Raw genomic sequence first — 16,239 nt, forward strand, 5'->3', positions numbered from 1 at the left:
AAGAAGTGACGGTACCACTTCTGAGACTGGGTTACAGAAAGACCGGTTACAGAAAGATGAACAATTTCTCACTCTCTTGTTCATTCTCTCGCTCTCTCTCTCAATATACATCTGAGGAAGACAGGCTGCCATCTTGTGAGCAGCCCAAGGGGGAGGCCCATGTCATGAGGGACTAAAGCCTCTGCCAAGAGCCAGCTGAGAACTGAGACCTACCACCAACAGTGAGAGTGAGCTGGGAAGTGGCTTCCTCTGCTCCCCGTGAGCCTAGAGGTTTCTGCAACCCTTTCCCACAGCGTGAAAGCAACCTCGGGAGACACCCTGAGCCAGTGCCGCTCGGCTAAGACATTTCCAGGCCCCTGATCCTCAGAAACTGTGCAATAACACATGTTTGTTTTAAGGTGTTTAAAATCGCCACGTTTGTTGAAGGGACAAATAAACTACCTTGGAATTGCAAGCCCAAGGGTTTTCCAGATGTTTGTAAAAGAAGCAGGTAGTAGACACTTCTAATTTTCAGGGGACGCATATTCCCAATGGTCACTAGACCTATGAGTTAAAGACTCAGTGTCCCTCATGTCACAGCTTGGTGACAGCCACACACTGCAAGCCTTCTGCACCGTGTAGTGTCCGAGCAAGCTCCAGATCGAGTTCTCAGAGGCAGATGTCTGACTAAAAATGAGCTCGTTAAACAGTAGGCAAGGCCAAGGAACAATTTCACAATAAACTTGTTGCTGCAAAGACGACCTGCGTGGGGACCACAGAGGCAGCATAGCTGTGACAACCACATGTGCAAATAAAAACCCGGCGGGTGCTCAGTTCAATGCCATTTAAAGGGGACTGGAGGTACAAAGTCTTTTCCTAACACTTGGGGGCTGTTTGAGAGGCTCCAGAATTTTATAAGATGATGCTGCAGTGCTACCTATTTTCAGACCTAATAGTGGAGTGCCAATGTACGTAGATTTAAATACTGAATTTTCATGCGGTATAGTCTTAGGATCTGGAAAGATTTCGGGAAGGCGCAGAAGACATTTGGAACGAGAACCGGGAAGGTAAACAGCCCAGTGTGGAACGAGTGAGGAGGTCACAGGGAGGCCAAGCGGAAATGACAGCGTGTTCCATATAAATGGGACGGCAAGGCACTGCACATGCAGGAACGAAAACTAATATTTGTAAAGGACGCAATCAGTTGGCTTAAAGATGACAAGCTTCGTCTCTCGGATCAGCGTGGAAATTTGCAACCCACTGAGAATTCGAGAAGCCAAATTTTTCAATTTCACAGCCCCATCATTTCATTGAAAGGAGTGTTTTCCATTCTCTCTGCTTCTCCAGGTGAGGTTTGCATTGTATTCAGACTCTAATGTAGCGAACTTGAGCATGTGACCATTCTGGCGCTGTGCTCTTTCAGAATAGGTGGCCCATCTTCTAAGTTCTCAGGGCAAGATTAAACAGTGGCTCTCTTATGTTTAATTTGTAAATGTTGAGCCCTGCATTTCTGTCTCATGTTTTACTATCGTGTCCTGCACAGTTAGAGAGCCATGATGAGGAGGCCCTTGTCCCCACTGTCCTCTGTGCACCGCTCTGGTCACCATCCACTAAAGGAAGCTCCTGCCTCTGTGTGTGTGTCCAGGTGGCATCTTCCCAAAGGGAGACCTATTATACTGGAAAATAGTCACTTTGGGTTTTCCAAAAAATGTTGGCTTTAAACAGAGCATCTCTGGCCCTTCGGCTCCCGCTCTTGGTTTAGGTGACCCCCTCACCTTGCTCCAACAGCCTCTCAAGCAGACAGCGATGCCAGGGGCAACTTGAACTCTGCTCCGATGTCACTCCATGGGCACCCCCCCAATGGCACCTTTCCCCTTCCCCACCGAGTATCTTAATTCTCTTCCTATGCTGATTTTCCCTTTCCTACAGATGTTTAGATCTATTTTAGGTTTAAAAATAAACAACCACTCAACTTTGCTCAGTGCTCCTAGAGACTGCCTTTCTTTCACGACCCTGTTTCTCGGAAGAACAGCCTACAAAGCATGTCCACCTTCACCTTACGCTCCATCATTCCTCGAGTCTCTGCCTTCTGGCATCTGTCGCCACCTCTCCCTCTGACAGGCAGCTGTCTGCTTGTCCTGATCGCCACCCGCAGGGGACATGCCTCTGCCTCTATCTTCATTCCCATCATGCAGTTCGACACTGAGGACCACTGGCCTAGGAAAACCTCTTGTGAGACTCCCGAGCTCTAACTTTGCTCAGGCCACTGCCCTTCAGTCTGTGGCAGACGTCCTTCCTTCCTACACTGCGTCTGCTCCTCACGGCCCAGTCTCAGGTCCTCTCTCTTGTGCTCTTCTCACCTGTCTCATCCTCTGTCTCCTTCATGAGTGAGTGCGGCCCATCCACAGCCGGACCAGCTGCTTATTTCCCGAGGATGCTGACCTGTGCCCCGTAGCCCAGTCTTTAGTGGTGACCCAGAACGGGACATCCAACTATCCATTTTGTACATCAATGAGTACTTACACATGAACTCACCTCCCTTTCCTAAAAACTTACTCTGCCTCTTGGATGTCATGGTCATGCAAAATTCCACCATATCTCCCATCGGCCAGTAGCCAAACTCGATTCATTCTTTCTCCTAAGTTTTTGGCACTTGCTCCCCTCCATCCATATCCACTTGCCGCCCTTATCGCGTAGGGCTCACTACTCTCCCCTGTTACCCTGTCCTAGCGTGGTATCCTGCAGATGTTCCCTGTACATCTTCAGCGTGGACACAGTTTGACATGTGTGGGTTCGTGCACGCTAATTTCAATCTGCATGCTCCGAGTGGCTTGTTGACTTTTAAAAGACCCTGATCATAATATTATTCAGCTTTGAAAAGGAATGAAATTCTGATGCATTCTACAACATGAGTGAACCTTGAAAATACTATGCTAAGTGAAATAAGCCAGACACAGAAAGACACATACTGTATGATTCCACTTACATGAAGCACCTAAAATAATCAAATTTTCATAAGAACAGAAAGTAGAATGGTGGTTGTCAGGGGCCAGGGGGTGGGGTGGGGGTGGGGTGAGGGGATGGGAAGTTACTGTTTAGTGGGTACAGAGGTTCTACCTGGGGTGATGACAAAGTTCTGAGAGTGGATAGTGTTGCACAACATGGGGAATGTATACACCGCCACTGAGTGGTTAAAGATGGTTAAAATAATGTGATTAAACACAATTTTTTAAAGTGAAAAGTAAAAAAGACCCTAATCGGAAGTCAACCCCCAGATGGCACTTCAAATAGCTCACTTAACCTGCACTGAAGGATTTATTGATTAGAATAAAGGATGTTAAAGATCATTTTTAATTGATCAGGACAAGTGCCTGCTAAGAAGTGTTCCACGGGCCCTTCCCCTCTTGTGTGAGTGGGTGTAAAAATCAGCCTCACACCTTCAGAATGGCCCCTTGGGCCAGAGACCCTAGGAATCTGTTGGTGCACATCCCCCTCCCCATCCCGTTAGGACTGCCGCCCCCCTTCCCCCGCCCCTGGAACATTGCCCATGAGAAAGGACTGGCCCTGAGAGGCATCTCGGCCCAACGCGCGGGGAGCCAGGACTTCCAGGTGCTCACATGCACGCATGCACGTGGTGTGACTGTGGCCCAGCCTGCCTGCTCCTAAACAGCCGTCCCTGTTGTAGGGCTTTGGGCCAGGCTGCAGGGACTTGTGGGAAGAGGCCAAAGCTCTGGCTGCCTCTAATCCCTGGAGGTGGCTGAACTTCTCTGGGAATCTGTCTACAATACAAATCGGGCCATGTCAATCTCTCACTCAAATTCTTCAATGGATTCCTTCCCTTCCCCCTTCCCCTACTTCCTACTTGCAGAAGGAAAATTCGACTCCTGGTCAGTCACACGGGCCTTTTCAGAGCTGCCTTCTCGTCGTCCCCCCCCCCCCCCCTCACTCTCCTCACCATCAAGCCAGACTCCGACCCCAGCACACCCACCGTCAACCCTGCCCTTGTCTTTCTCACCTTCGTGCTGCTGCGCATGCTTTTTATTCCACCCCTGAAGCTCTTCCTCTGGCTCCACTCTGGCTTTTGTTTGGGGAACACAGCCAGATTCAGGTGCACCAAGTCCTGGCCTAGAATGACAGTCTGCCCCTTGAACTTAACCTTTTCTCGTGATACTTTCAGCAGCAAAGAAAGCACCTGATATCCATAAAGAGAAAGATGAAGTACATGCACCTGAGAGCATCAGACATGGCTGCTCCAACCGGAGACTCTTCTTAGGAGTTTAGGAAAAACTGGAAATGCGAGTAAGCTACCCTTTGGGTTTTTAATTTAATAACAGCAGAAAGATCTGGAATAGACTTTTGAAGATGTCAGTACTAATATTCTCACAGGATTTGTGTTTGTAGCTATTTCCAATAAAAAACCAAGGGTTTTTTTTCCTCCTATAAAGCTGCATGTGAGAACAAGAGGCACATAATGGGATGAACACTCCCCATCTGGGCTGCGTTGAGGCGTCCACACCTGATCCTCCAGAAGCACCACCTATGGCTATGAAGCCGATTTGCCAGTGACACAGACAGGCGCCAAGCAGAAGCATAGACCAGCGCATACTCAGATTGCTGGGCTGGCTGGGCTCTTAGGAATGGCGGGTGGGTGGGCACCAGGTAGGGGCAAAGCTCATTGAGAACAAGGGCAGGATGCGGGAAATGAGAAAAAAAATAAACCTGAACTCAGCCTCAGTTGCAGTTAAGTGTCAGCCACCAGAAAGTGACTTGAGACCAGAGGCAACTGCCTCATCTGGCTGAGGCCTGCAGGCTCTTAGGACCAAGCCCCACTTAGTCATGGATCTTTCTAGCCCGATCTGCCAGGGAATTTAGGAGACTTCTACCTACAGCCAAAGGGCCATCCTTTTCCTCTTTATTTCTTTATTATTTTCACCTTTTGCTCTGCAGTCTCTGTTGTGTGTGTTCTGGACATGATAAAATATGGCTAATTCATGCGAGCAAAAGCTCGTGGCAAATTGTCAAAGCATTGCAATTAATAAAACCAGCAGAGGGTAAATAGAAGTCAAAACTGGGTTTCTTCATTTGAGAAAGTCCTGACTCCTTCTTTTCTTACTAATTATCCTAGTTCATTATGAGGTTGGTTTTTTTTTTTAAGCCTCTTGAAGTCAAACTGGGTAAAGCTTAATATATTTAAAACACACACGGTAACTGGGACTCACACCACCAACATGTACAAGGCCTCACCGTGTAGTTTCAATGACTATAAATGCTCACTTTACGTCCATGTAATTTCCAAATCAAATGCTCTGAAACCAGCTGGAATGTTCATCGTTAGCTGAGTTAACTGCGGTGCCAACACCCTTGTTTGTGGCCTCATTCATGGTAGGGATTCCCTCATCCTCAGTGACAGGGGCTGAGTTTCCTGAAGGTGCAGAAGTGAACTCAGGAGGTTGTCTGGGATCCTCCTTGTGTGGTCGGCTATGTCTCACTAACACGAAGTGGAGACCCAGGAGGAGTTACGAACGGGACAGAGGGCACCCGAGTCTCAGGGGTTGGCAACTGTGTGCAGCGGGTGTAGGCTTTGTGGCGGGAGAGAGATGGAGGTGTCACATTACAGCCAAGACCCTGTCCTTCGCTGTCACACAGACCCAGGTCTACCACGATGTGACCTTGGAGGCATTGCTAAATGCCCCCAAATCCTCCTTTCCTGTTTTCTTCTCTGCACGTGGGCATGGAAAACTCAGTTTACACAAGGCTGTTAGAAGGATTCCATGAGATAAAAGATGCAAGACGTTAGGCCCAGTAAATATACACACTGGGCATTGCCATTGTTCCGGCACCAGCCCCAGTACTTACTGACTGCAGAAGGCTGGGCCAGGGTTCTGGAAGCTGGTTCCTGGCTTTGTAAAGTGGGGCTGTTCCCATCTACTCGACAGGACTACCGAGAGAAGGCAAGAGCAGAACGGGGTGTGTGTGGCATCTGTGGCACACAGCGTGCGGTCCATCTTAGTGCCCCTTCGTACCCCCTCCCTTTTGTGGGTTCAGAATGAGGTGGACATCTGCCTTCTGATTGTTTACATAGGCAGCCATTGTATTTGGAGCCCCACTGAATAATTCTCAACACCATTTTCACATTCCCTTATAACGTGTTTTGGTAATACGTATGAGAGGACAATGTCATTTATTCATTCATTCCTCCGACAGTAACAGCCTGCTTTCAGGCTGCAGATCAGCCCTCTGGGAGTCCGCAGCCTGAAGAAGAGGAAATGCAAAAGCAACAGAGGATTGCGCTACAGAGAGGTGGAGATGGGCTGGGACCCCGGGGTTTCTGAGGAAGGGCCTTTCACGGGGCCAGGTGGGCCAGGGAAGGTCATAAACTGAATCCAGAAAGGTAATGGGATGAAGGGTGAGGCATTGACTTGCCTCTTGGACTTTAGGAACGTGACTGAAAAAGGAGTGTTATAATACATCATAAATTCCTAACTGGGCAGGTCATGCTGGCTAGTCAAGCCCCAGGCCTATAACTTCTTCAGGAAAAGGTTTTTTGCAAGCCTTAGCCATTGTTCTCGTGCATCTAGGTTAACACACCCTGGAAATAAGGTAACCACCCTCAGGAGAGAAAGTAGTAATCTCAACCATCCTGTAATCCAATCCCCTCTTGCCTTCCCCACCTTCAGGGAACCTTCCCTGTGCTCTCTTCCTTGTTTCAAATGCAGATCAGAAGCTGCAAAACCACTATTCTCCAGAGCACTTGAAATCTTGCTTCCTGGCAATTGTCATCAGTTTTGGCTCAAATAAACTCATAAAAATTCTCTACAGGTTAGGATTTTCTTACACTGACAGGGAACATAAGAATATGAGAGGTGACCACAGAGGGAAGAGCATGTCAAAGGCACCAGGAAGGGGAGGGAGCTTGGTGGGTCCCGGAGCTCTTCACCGTCCGGCTGGGCCAGGACTCCCAGTGTGGGCTGTGGGCACGTTCAGAGGGGGAGAGGCAAGCTAGGGGCCGACCTTGGCGGGTCTGACAAGGCCTACGTTCAGGTGGCCTTCGGCAAGTCATTGAAAAGTTGGGTTTTTTCCTTGCTTTCATTCTTAATGTATAATTTCATTAAATACATTTAGAAAAAATAGGATTTTCACTATATTTTTTTCATTTTAAAGTTATCATATCCAAAATTGATCTCTGGGGTCTGATAGTGCTACAAATTTCAGCACATGTACAGTTTTGTGGAACTATCACCACAGTCAGGACACAGAACAGTTCTATCACCACCCCCCTTCCCACCACCCCTTTGTAGTCACACCCTTCCCCCCTCAACCATACAACTACTGATCTGTCCTCCATCACTACAGTGTTGTGTTTTTGAAAATGTCATATGAATGGAATTATAAAATACGTAAACTTTTGAGGCTGCTTTCTTCGTCCAGCCCAGTACCTTTGAGACTCCTCCAAGCTCTGGTACACATCAGCACTTTCTCCTGTTTCTTACTGGGTGGTGTGCCACTGAATGGACATACCACAGTCTGTCCATTCCCCACAAAAGGACATTTCATTAAAGGGTTCTTTAGCCGTTAGAAGAAGAGATGCAAAGAGAGAGAGCTGGGATGAAAACTGAGGGGAGACTAGTTGGACTTCAATTTCAGGAAAATGAGACAGTGGCCATGATGCCATAATAGAAGGGGACAGTAGAGAGATTTCCATGAGGGAGAACAGACAGGGCACAAATGACTAATTGGATATGAGCTGGAGGGAGAAAAGAAAGTCTTGGATGAAGCTCAGGTTTGCAGTTTGGGATTCAGAAAAAGGAGCAATGATACCAGTCACATCTGAGGCCCAGAGCCGACTTGGTGGTGAAAGCCCTTCATGGAAGGATGCAAATATGTAAAATCCTTGCCCTATAGCAGGGGCTCAATAAAGGACAGCTCATTAGAAACCTAGTGTGTCCCAGGCGCTGGGCGAGGGTTATAGACAGAGATGAAAAAGATACAGTTCCCTACCTTGAGAGTCAGATCTGTAAGCTGGTCATTTAAAAAAAATTGTTTCAATTGATTTTAGAGAGAGGAAGGGAGTGAAATACCAATTTGTGGTTCACTTATTTATGCATTCATTGGTTGCTTCTTATATGCGGCCTGACCTAGGGTCAAACCAACAATCTCGGGGTATCAGGATGATGCTCTAACCAAATGAGCTACCTGGCCAGGGCTGGAAGCAGGTCATTCTACTATAACTGTGAGAAGTGCTAAACTGGAGGTGTGCGCTGGGTGTTTCCGAAGGACACAGGAAGGACCTCAGCTGAACCTGGGTTATGAGAGATGGCTTTCCGGAGGAGAAAGTGGCTTAAGACTTAATGCAAAATCTTTCCTTTGAGGGAAACAGCTGTTTTTGCAAATGCTAAGGCAAGTGAATGTACATGTTAACTGGAAGAAACAACAGTTTAAGTCTCTGGCACCAGCCTCCTGCTAGTCTGCATTAGATAACGACTTTATCTAAAGCTAGGATTACTGGAAAAGTTTGAATGGAGGATGCAATGACAACATACCATCTGAGAGCAAGGGTTGCTGAGTTTTCTATTTGGGAAAGCTGACTAAGCAGCTAGACCCAGGAGCCTTAAAAAAAATTCAGATAACTGAGCCTTACCACAGGCCAAAATCATGGACTTTCTGGGAATGAGGTATTTAAAAAAAACTGCAAGAAGGCTCTGGATGGGTAGCTCAGTTGATTAGAGCATTTTCTTGATATGCCAAGGTTGGGGGTTCAATCCCTGGTCAGGGTACATACAAGAATCAATCAATGAATGCATAAGTAAATGGAACAAGTCAAGTTTTCTCTCTTTCTCCCTCCTCTCTAAGATCAATTTAAAAAAATGTTTAAATCTTTTTAAAAGATTTTAAATTTATTTATCTTTAGAGGGAAAGGGAAAGAGAGAGGGAGAGAAATAGCAATGTATGGTTGCCTCTCGTGCATCCCCTGCTGGAAACTGGCCTGTAACCCAGGCATGTGCCCTGACTGGGAATTGAACCTCAGTCCTCTGGTTCACAGGCCTGCACTCAATCCACTGAGCTACACCAGCCAGGGCTAAATCATTTTTAAAAACCCCCAGCAAAGCCTAGGGAAACTGAGAGTTTCCTACTTCGATTTCTGCCACAGACATGGTCAAAATCCTCACCCTCACAAATGCCGACATTGGTCACGAGGGAAATAGAGCGTGTGAATGACTCAGTCCAGCTCATCCTCATTCTCGAAAAGCCAGCTCCAACGACAGGCCTCTCTTACTAGGGGCTCCTCATCCTTCTTTGTAGTGAGATAACCGCCACTGTACCCAGTGTAAAAACAAACAAATTTAAATGCATGAGTTTTATAAAACAGCAAGAATAGCTAAACTTTAAAAAATTCTGGTCCCAATTTTGCACATGCATAAAAACTTCTCATTTTTCTAACAACATGGGGAGGTAATTGGAAATAAACCCATTGTTCAAGGTTGTGCATCTCCCAGAGACTGAGCTGTCAGATTCCAAATTTCATTCTTTCCATTATATCAAATAAATGACCTTGCAAGATCTATAATGAGGACAAGGGGTGACCAGTCAGAAAAATGCCAAGGGAATCAGCAAGAAAATATGGCAATTAAGTACATAATAAATCGAGTAGGGGAGATAATGAAAAATAAACAAACGAAGGAAGAGAGAGTGAATAGAATTTAGGACAAGCATCTATTAGCAAAGGAGACTGAAAAGTTTGAGGGAACCATTTAGGAAAGACGATTACATGGGCCCAGTACTTCTTGACTCATGGCTTATGTGTGTGAGAGGCTGGTGTTTACAGTTATTCCTGAACACTCTACCTACCTTACTTCCTGAGTTTTTCGACCTCAGGAAAATAGGTCTAAAGAGGCGGCTTCGTTGTCTCCAACTGTCCCAGTTGCCCATCAAACGCAGCCTTTGTTTCTCTTGCAGTCTCTCGGCCTCCCAGTGTAGCTGCAGCTGTGTCTCAAATTGTCTTAGAGGCCGAGAGCTGACAGCTGAATCCAAGTCCAGAGATGCAGACCTTGACCTTCGTCGAACATTGACCTACAAAATACATCAATTAATACACATCGGAAGAGACAGAAGAAATAGAAGCACAAAAGAGGGCAAAGAATCATCAAAGAGGGAATGAAAGGACTGGGAGCCAAGCAGGCTGACCAAAGAAATCTGGTTGCTGATAACGCAGCCAAGAGATGGCTTTAAAACAGGCTGCAAAGGGTCATGGTATAGTGAGATCACAGACATGCCTTCTGTCCCCAGTATAGGGCCAAAACAAAGGAGTTAAATGCAGTTTGGAATTTAGGTTACACATAAACATTCAGCCCTGGCTGGTGTAGCTCAGTGGATTGAGCATGAGCTGCAAACCAAAGGGTCGCTGGTTCAGTTCCCAGTCAGGGCACATGCCTGGGTTGTGGGCCAGGTCCCCAGTGGGGGCCCATGAGAGACAATCACACAGTGATGTTTCTCTTTCTTTTTCCCTCCCTTCCCCTCTCCAAAATAAAAGTAAAGAAACTTTAAAAAATCTAAAAAAAGAGAGAGTAGAATTCTTAAAAAAAAACTTTCAGGGAGTAACATGTGTTTAATAAAGAAAAAGAGTATAGACAAGACTATAAAAATAGGCTGTCCTGGATACTGTTGAAGCATAATTATTATTCTCAAGTACCAATTACATGCATGGCATACAGTTATAAGCTCATAATTATTATCAAGAACCAACTATATGCACGGCAGCGGACTGAGCACTACAAATACATTTATTACTTCATCTTTTTAGGAACTCGCAAGGGGAATATTATCACGCACATTTTAGAGTTAAGTAAAAAAGGCTCAATGGTATAAGGGTCTGTCTGGGGATAATGTAGCGAGTGGCATGGCTGGATTTAGACCAAGTTATTTTCGACCCTAACAGTGATGCTCTTGCCCTAATATCAGCTGCAACTACGGTCTCCCATTGGTTCAGACTGAGGGATGACCAGATCCACTCAGGTGAGCTCTAAACCTGCCTCCTCCTAACCCAGTAAAGGAAAAGGTAAAGGAAGAGAGAAAGGGGGTCAATCTCTGGTGCTGCTCTCAGCACAAAGCCAAGGAAAGCTTCATCCATCGCCTGCAGGGTTACTCCTTTTAAATGTCAGTAACTAATGTCAAGGCTGCATTGCTGTAGGCTTCACAAGCATTGTCCTGGCCTTATTTTCTTCATCGGCAGAGAATGAAGCTGGAGCTAGAAGCCAGGGGCCCTGCCCAAAGCCATGAGGACAACACTGAGCAGAGGAAATAAGGCTCCCACCCTGGTTCCAAATGTGAGACAGAAGGATGTCAGTGAAAGTGGCAGAGAAGGGACCTCTGAAAATCCTCTCCTCCCTAAGGTAATGAGAAACCTGGTCTACAGCCTCCTGTACCATTTCAGTTCCCTAGGATAATCCTAAAGGGAGTCCTTTAAAAAAATCCTAAGGGCAAGTTGGAATGAATGACACTAGAGAGGAACACAAACCCACATGCAGAAATAAAGGACACTGGTAAACATAATTACACAAGTAAATATAAAATCCAGCATAATTTTATTTTCCGTTGCAACACTCTTTTTCTCCTCTTTGATTTAAAGGAGAACTACATACCATGACAATCATAATTCAGTGTCCATGAGCACACAATGTATAAAAATGTAACTTGTGTGTGAATAACAGCACAGAGGAGCATTGTTTTGTACACGATTGCCGTTAATCTGGTGTACATCTAAACTAGGAGGTTACAAATTAAGATGTTCATGAAAAATTTCGGTGGTACCCAGTTGAGTGGTATTTTGTTATGGCAGCCCTAACAAACTAATACAGAAATGAAGGGAGGAAGAGACCACTCAACTATGTAGTTGGACACTGTTATACTCTAGTTTCAGTAATAGGTAGACCTACTAGACAAAAGATCAAAAGCAAAGAGAGGACTAGAAAGCACTACAAGCTGTTTAGAACTCACAGACCGATGTTAGAACACCCCGCCAAACAGCAGCAGAGTTCTTTTAAAGCTGACTCCCAGGTGCCCTATACCTTTATCAGTGACCCTCCGGCATTTGAATGTGCATCAGACTCTCCTAGAGGGCTCGTTACACCAGAGATTGTGGGAGCCCCACCCCAGAGGTTTTGATGCAGTAGGTCTGGGGTGGGGCCCGATAATTTACATATCTAACAGGTTCTTGGGTGATGCTGATGGTCTGAGGACCACACCCTGAGACCTGCCGCTGCTGCTGCTGCAGTCAGACTTAGTCCCTCCGCATTGCATTTCTGCGACATGCTGGCCCTGCGCCCCGCCTTTCCTCATTGCTGTACCTCCCCTTCCCCCCCCCCCCAGACTGAGAACGCCCTTCACTGACACACCTCCTCCGTGAACTTGCACTGAACTCTCAAGCTGGGATGAATCTCTCTCTTCCTGACTTTCTGTGTCACTTTATATTTATTTTGTCACTTGCCACCTTTTACTTTCAATTATACTTATTTATGTCCCAGTCATATCCTCTGCTGGGATAATACACTTCTTGATGTCAGTACTCAGGATGAATTTATCTGTGTATGACCCTGCAGTGCCTAGCATAGTACTTCTGTCTCAGGCAGGCCATGGATCTTTTTAAATAAATGAAAAACTTCAGAATTGTTCATTGGTAAAGATGGCCACATTAAGAAAAAAAAAAAATGACCCCTGGCTGGTGTAGTTCAGTGGATTGAGCGCAGGCCTGCAAACCAAAGAACTGTGGATTGATTCCCAGTCGGGGCACATGCCTGGGTTGTAGGCCAGTTCCCAGCAGGGGATGCACAAGAGGCAACCACACATTGATACTTCTCTCCCTCTCTTCTTCCCTTCCCCTCTAAAAATAAATAAAATCTTAAAAAATAAAATGAAAATATCTGTTAAGCTTAAAAAACAAAACAAAACAAAACAAAAATAAAAAGATATAGGAAAAGAGAGAGGACACATGCAGTGACTAAAGTGGAGCGAGAGGGAGGGAAACCCTTTCCAAAAGGGGATTGTGTTTTGCCAACTAAATGGAAAGCAAAGAGATTAGGTCTTTCCAGCTGTTCTGTTTGTTTTCTTGCCTAGGATTTCTTTCTCTTTTTTTTTCTCTCTCTCTTTCTTTCTTCTCCCTCGTTCTCTCTCTCACTTTCTCTCTTTTTTCTTTCAGGTGAAAATTGCTAATCACTGTGCCAGTAAGGCCCTTGTGATTTAAAAAAAGGAAGAGAAACACTAATGACTTTAACCCCCAAACACTTAGGGCATTGCTGCATGGAGGGCACAGTGTTCTGGTGCATTGACAAGAAATCTCTGCTCACTGCACTTTTCACCGCACAAAAGATCAAGACGTCGGTGCCCGGGGAGAATTATGTGCCTCTGCAGTGTAAAGAAACAATGGAGGAAACCGTCATGAACTCTAGAATTCACTGTCTGTGAATGAAGTTTTAAACCAGTGTTTATAAAAATGGCCCCGATATAGAATTCTTTGTTATATTACGGTCCCACTTCTCTGGCAGTTTGGACTGTGCATGACTTCTACCTTTTGCTTCTTAGTTTATTGATTATGGTAGCCTTCATTGGAAATTAGCAATAGGCAGTAGGGTGTGTTCTCTGCCATGCTTTGCACTATCGGCTGGCAGAGAGCTTTGCCAGGGCATTTGTGGAAAGACCCTGGAACCTGGGAATGCAGTCCCATTGCAAATGCCAGGAGCCAGGGAAAGAAGTGAACCACCAAGAACCCAAGCGTTGCTCCTGGAACATGGGCCCAGAGCACCTCTGGAAGTTTCTTTGATTTTTGTGCAGATCACGGCTGCTACCCTGAGATGCTTCTGTTCAGCTGTTGGTCGTTTCCATCTTTGCTGTTTGGACACGCTAGGCTGCTCCTGTCGTGTTATACAATCACTTCTGTCCCCAGATGCACTGCCAGAGCATTCCTGCCGCTGCACATTGTTGTTCCTGCCCAGTACCTAGAAACTAGAGGGAATCTTGAAAACTGGTCTGAAAAATTTATTAAGCCCTCACTAAATCTTCATCTGTTAAAGTCGTTTCTCTACAGCATGGTTGCACCTGGAAGAGCTGGGAACCAACCACTCAATTATGAGCCCAAGAGTCTATGAAATTAAACATGCCCGGAAGTTACTCATTTTTTCCTCATCTGTTCGGTGAATGATACATCAGCAATCAAATTAGCTCCTGCTACTAGGAGGTATTCAAGAACAAGAATTTGGAAGCTCTTTCTAAAAGACTTTACATAAGACCTTCAAAAAGATTCTCCACACTTGTAGGCACATTTATTTTTTTAAAATTTTATCTACATGTACTGAGGGAAAAGATGAGGTTGTCTGGGTGTGTCTGTGTGGCCAAGTGGGGGTGTGGGGCTTGTTTCTGGTTCGTGGCTTGGGGACATTAGAGCGTGGATATAACCATGAGATTTAACCCTGAAATCGAAGCAAACTGAATACATCAAGTATGACCCTCCCTGTTCTAACATCAAACAAATGAACTATTTTGATGCTCAACCAGGGAAGAGCTAAAGGTAACCCTAAGCTGGACATCAGCCACCTGGCTCTGCAAGGACTTCCAGGGACTTTCTTACACAGTGACCACGTCGAACCATAAACTGAACAGAGAGGCTGAGACACATTTTCATGAAGGTACAGTAGAAGTAAAACTGAGAAAGATAACTTTTGTTATAAAAATTTTCTTTTCTTTTTAGAAGTTATTATATTTTAACAGTTATGAAAACAAAAGCTATAACAATACACAGAGCAAACGTGCATTTTTTTAACCCACCCCCCACCCAGTAACAGAGCTTATTCTCGAGAACTGCTGCTTCCATCACTTCAAATCCACAATTCCTGTGAGTGTGGCTTTGCTCTTATGTGACCTGGCTCCCTGCCCACGGCTGACGGAATGAAAGATAACACCAGTGATTTCTTCTCTGGGACCGGAGCCTTATTCCAAGAACGGTCATCAAAGTCCACAACCAGTGCCTGCTGGCTGAACAGCCGCCTTGATTAACAGTCGGGAGTAGAGAGAGTTCCTGTTTGGAGGCAGAAACTGCTCAGTGTGACTTGGGAAGGCCGTGTTTCCGGCATGTGGACAAAGCCAACGATCACAAACAGGAATGAGGCCAACAGCAGGTCTAGGACAAGAGCCTCCGACGCAGTTGAGACTCGGGGCCGTAAACGGTCCAGCGGGCCGGCTGCACGCCTGCTCTTCTGCAGCTCCAGCGCTCCACGCTTCCTGGGACGTGGGAGCCGATAAATCCCAGCTTTGGACGAAATTACTTCAAGTTCAGTTTCCTCACCCCCCCACCCCCGTAACAGAGTCCTAACCAAATTAATATTAAACAACTATGTTCTTACTTGTGCAATGCCCTTCAGTCTGTCAGCAAGTACGTGTCATTTCTTACAGAGCTGTAAGTAGCAGTTTTAAATAATTTTTATTTTACATTCTCTTATTTCATAGTGTATTTTTAATTTTAATATGAAATTAATATTTTTATACTTAATCTGTTAACTATCTTAAGTGACATACTAATGATAACTAATCAATAAAAATACTATATTTGCTATAGTAATACATAACAAATCATCAGAGTGATCATTTTAATGCTCATATAATATTCCAGCTCATTGGGATGACAGTTGAATGCAGTCCTTTATCAAGTGCTCCTCTTGTTTCAGGCTATATAGCGAGTATTCCCCTAACAACCATAGAGGACTCTGTGTGTCCCGGGTGGCGCTATGAGGCCTGGCTTGAAGAGGCAATGCTACTTGCTCTAAATCACAGAGAAAGTCGCAGTTGAAGTCCTGGTCTGTCCCACTGCAAAGCCATCCTTCCTCACTGGGCAACATGGCTCCCTACTTACAAGTCTGTGCAGGCCACAGTAACAAAATAACCACAGAAAGCGTGGCTTCAACCACATACTTATTTTCTCACAGTTCTGAGCTCCGACTGTCCAAGATCAAGGTGTCAGCAGGCTGGATTTCTTCCGAGGCCTCTCTTTGGCTTGCAAACGCTGGCTTCTGCCTGGTCCTCACATGGTCTTTCCCGTGGACCGCGGTGGTTGGGGTCTCTCTGTCTCATCTCCTCCTCTTATAAGGACACCAGCTTGGATTATGGTCCACCCAATGGCCTCATTTTAACTCAGTCACTTCTTTAAAGGTCCTGTCTTCAAATACAGTCACACTCTAAGGTACTGGGGGTTATGGTTTTAACATGAATTTTGAGGGGTAC

General features: G+C 45.6%; 1 long non-coding RNA gene across 1 annotated transcript in view; it reads right to left on the reverse strand.

The window, feature by feature from the left end:
- The window catches only part of LOC119057915 (uncharacterized), a 43,210-nt gene that overhangs the window by 980 nt on the left and 25,991 nt on the right, over positions 1 to 16,239 (reverse strand). Inside the window, exon 2 of the long non-coding RNA XR_005084159.2 lies at positions 9,826 to 10,047. This is a non-coding gene — a long non-coding RNA (uncharacterized LOC119057915). The remainder of the gene's footprint in view (positions 1 to 9,825; positions 10,048 to 16,239) is intronic.

The sequence above is a fragment of the Artibeus jamaicensis genome, unplaced genomic scaffold (assembly GCF_021234435.1).
Source record: "Artibeus jamaicensis isolate MK-2021 breed Jamaican fruit bat unplaced genomic scaffold, CSHL_Jam_final contig_497, whole genome shotgun sequence".
NCBI classification, from domain to species: domain Eukaryota; kingdom Metazoa; phylum Chordata; class Mammalia; order Chiroptera; family Phyllostomidae; genus Artibeus; species Artibeus jamaicensis.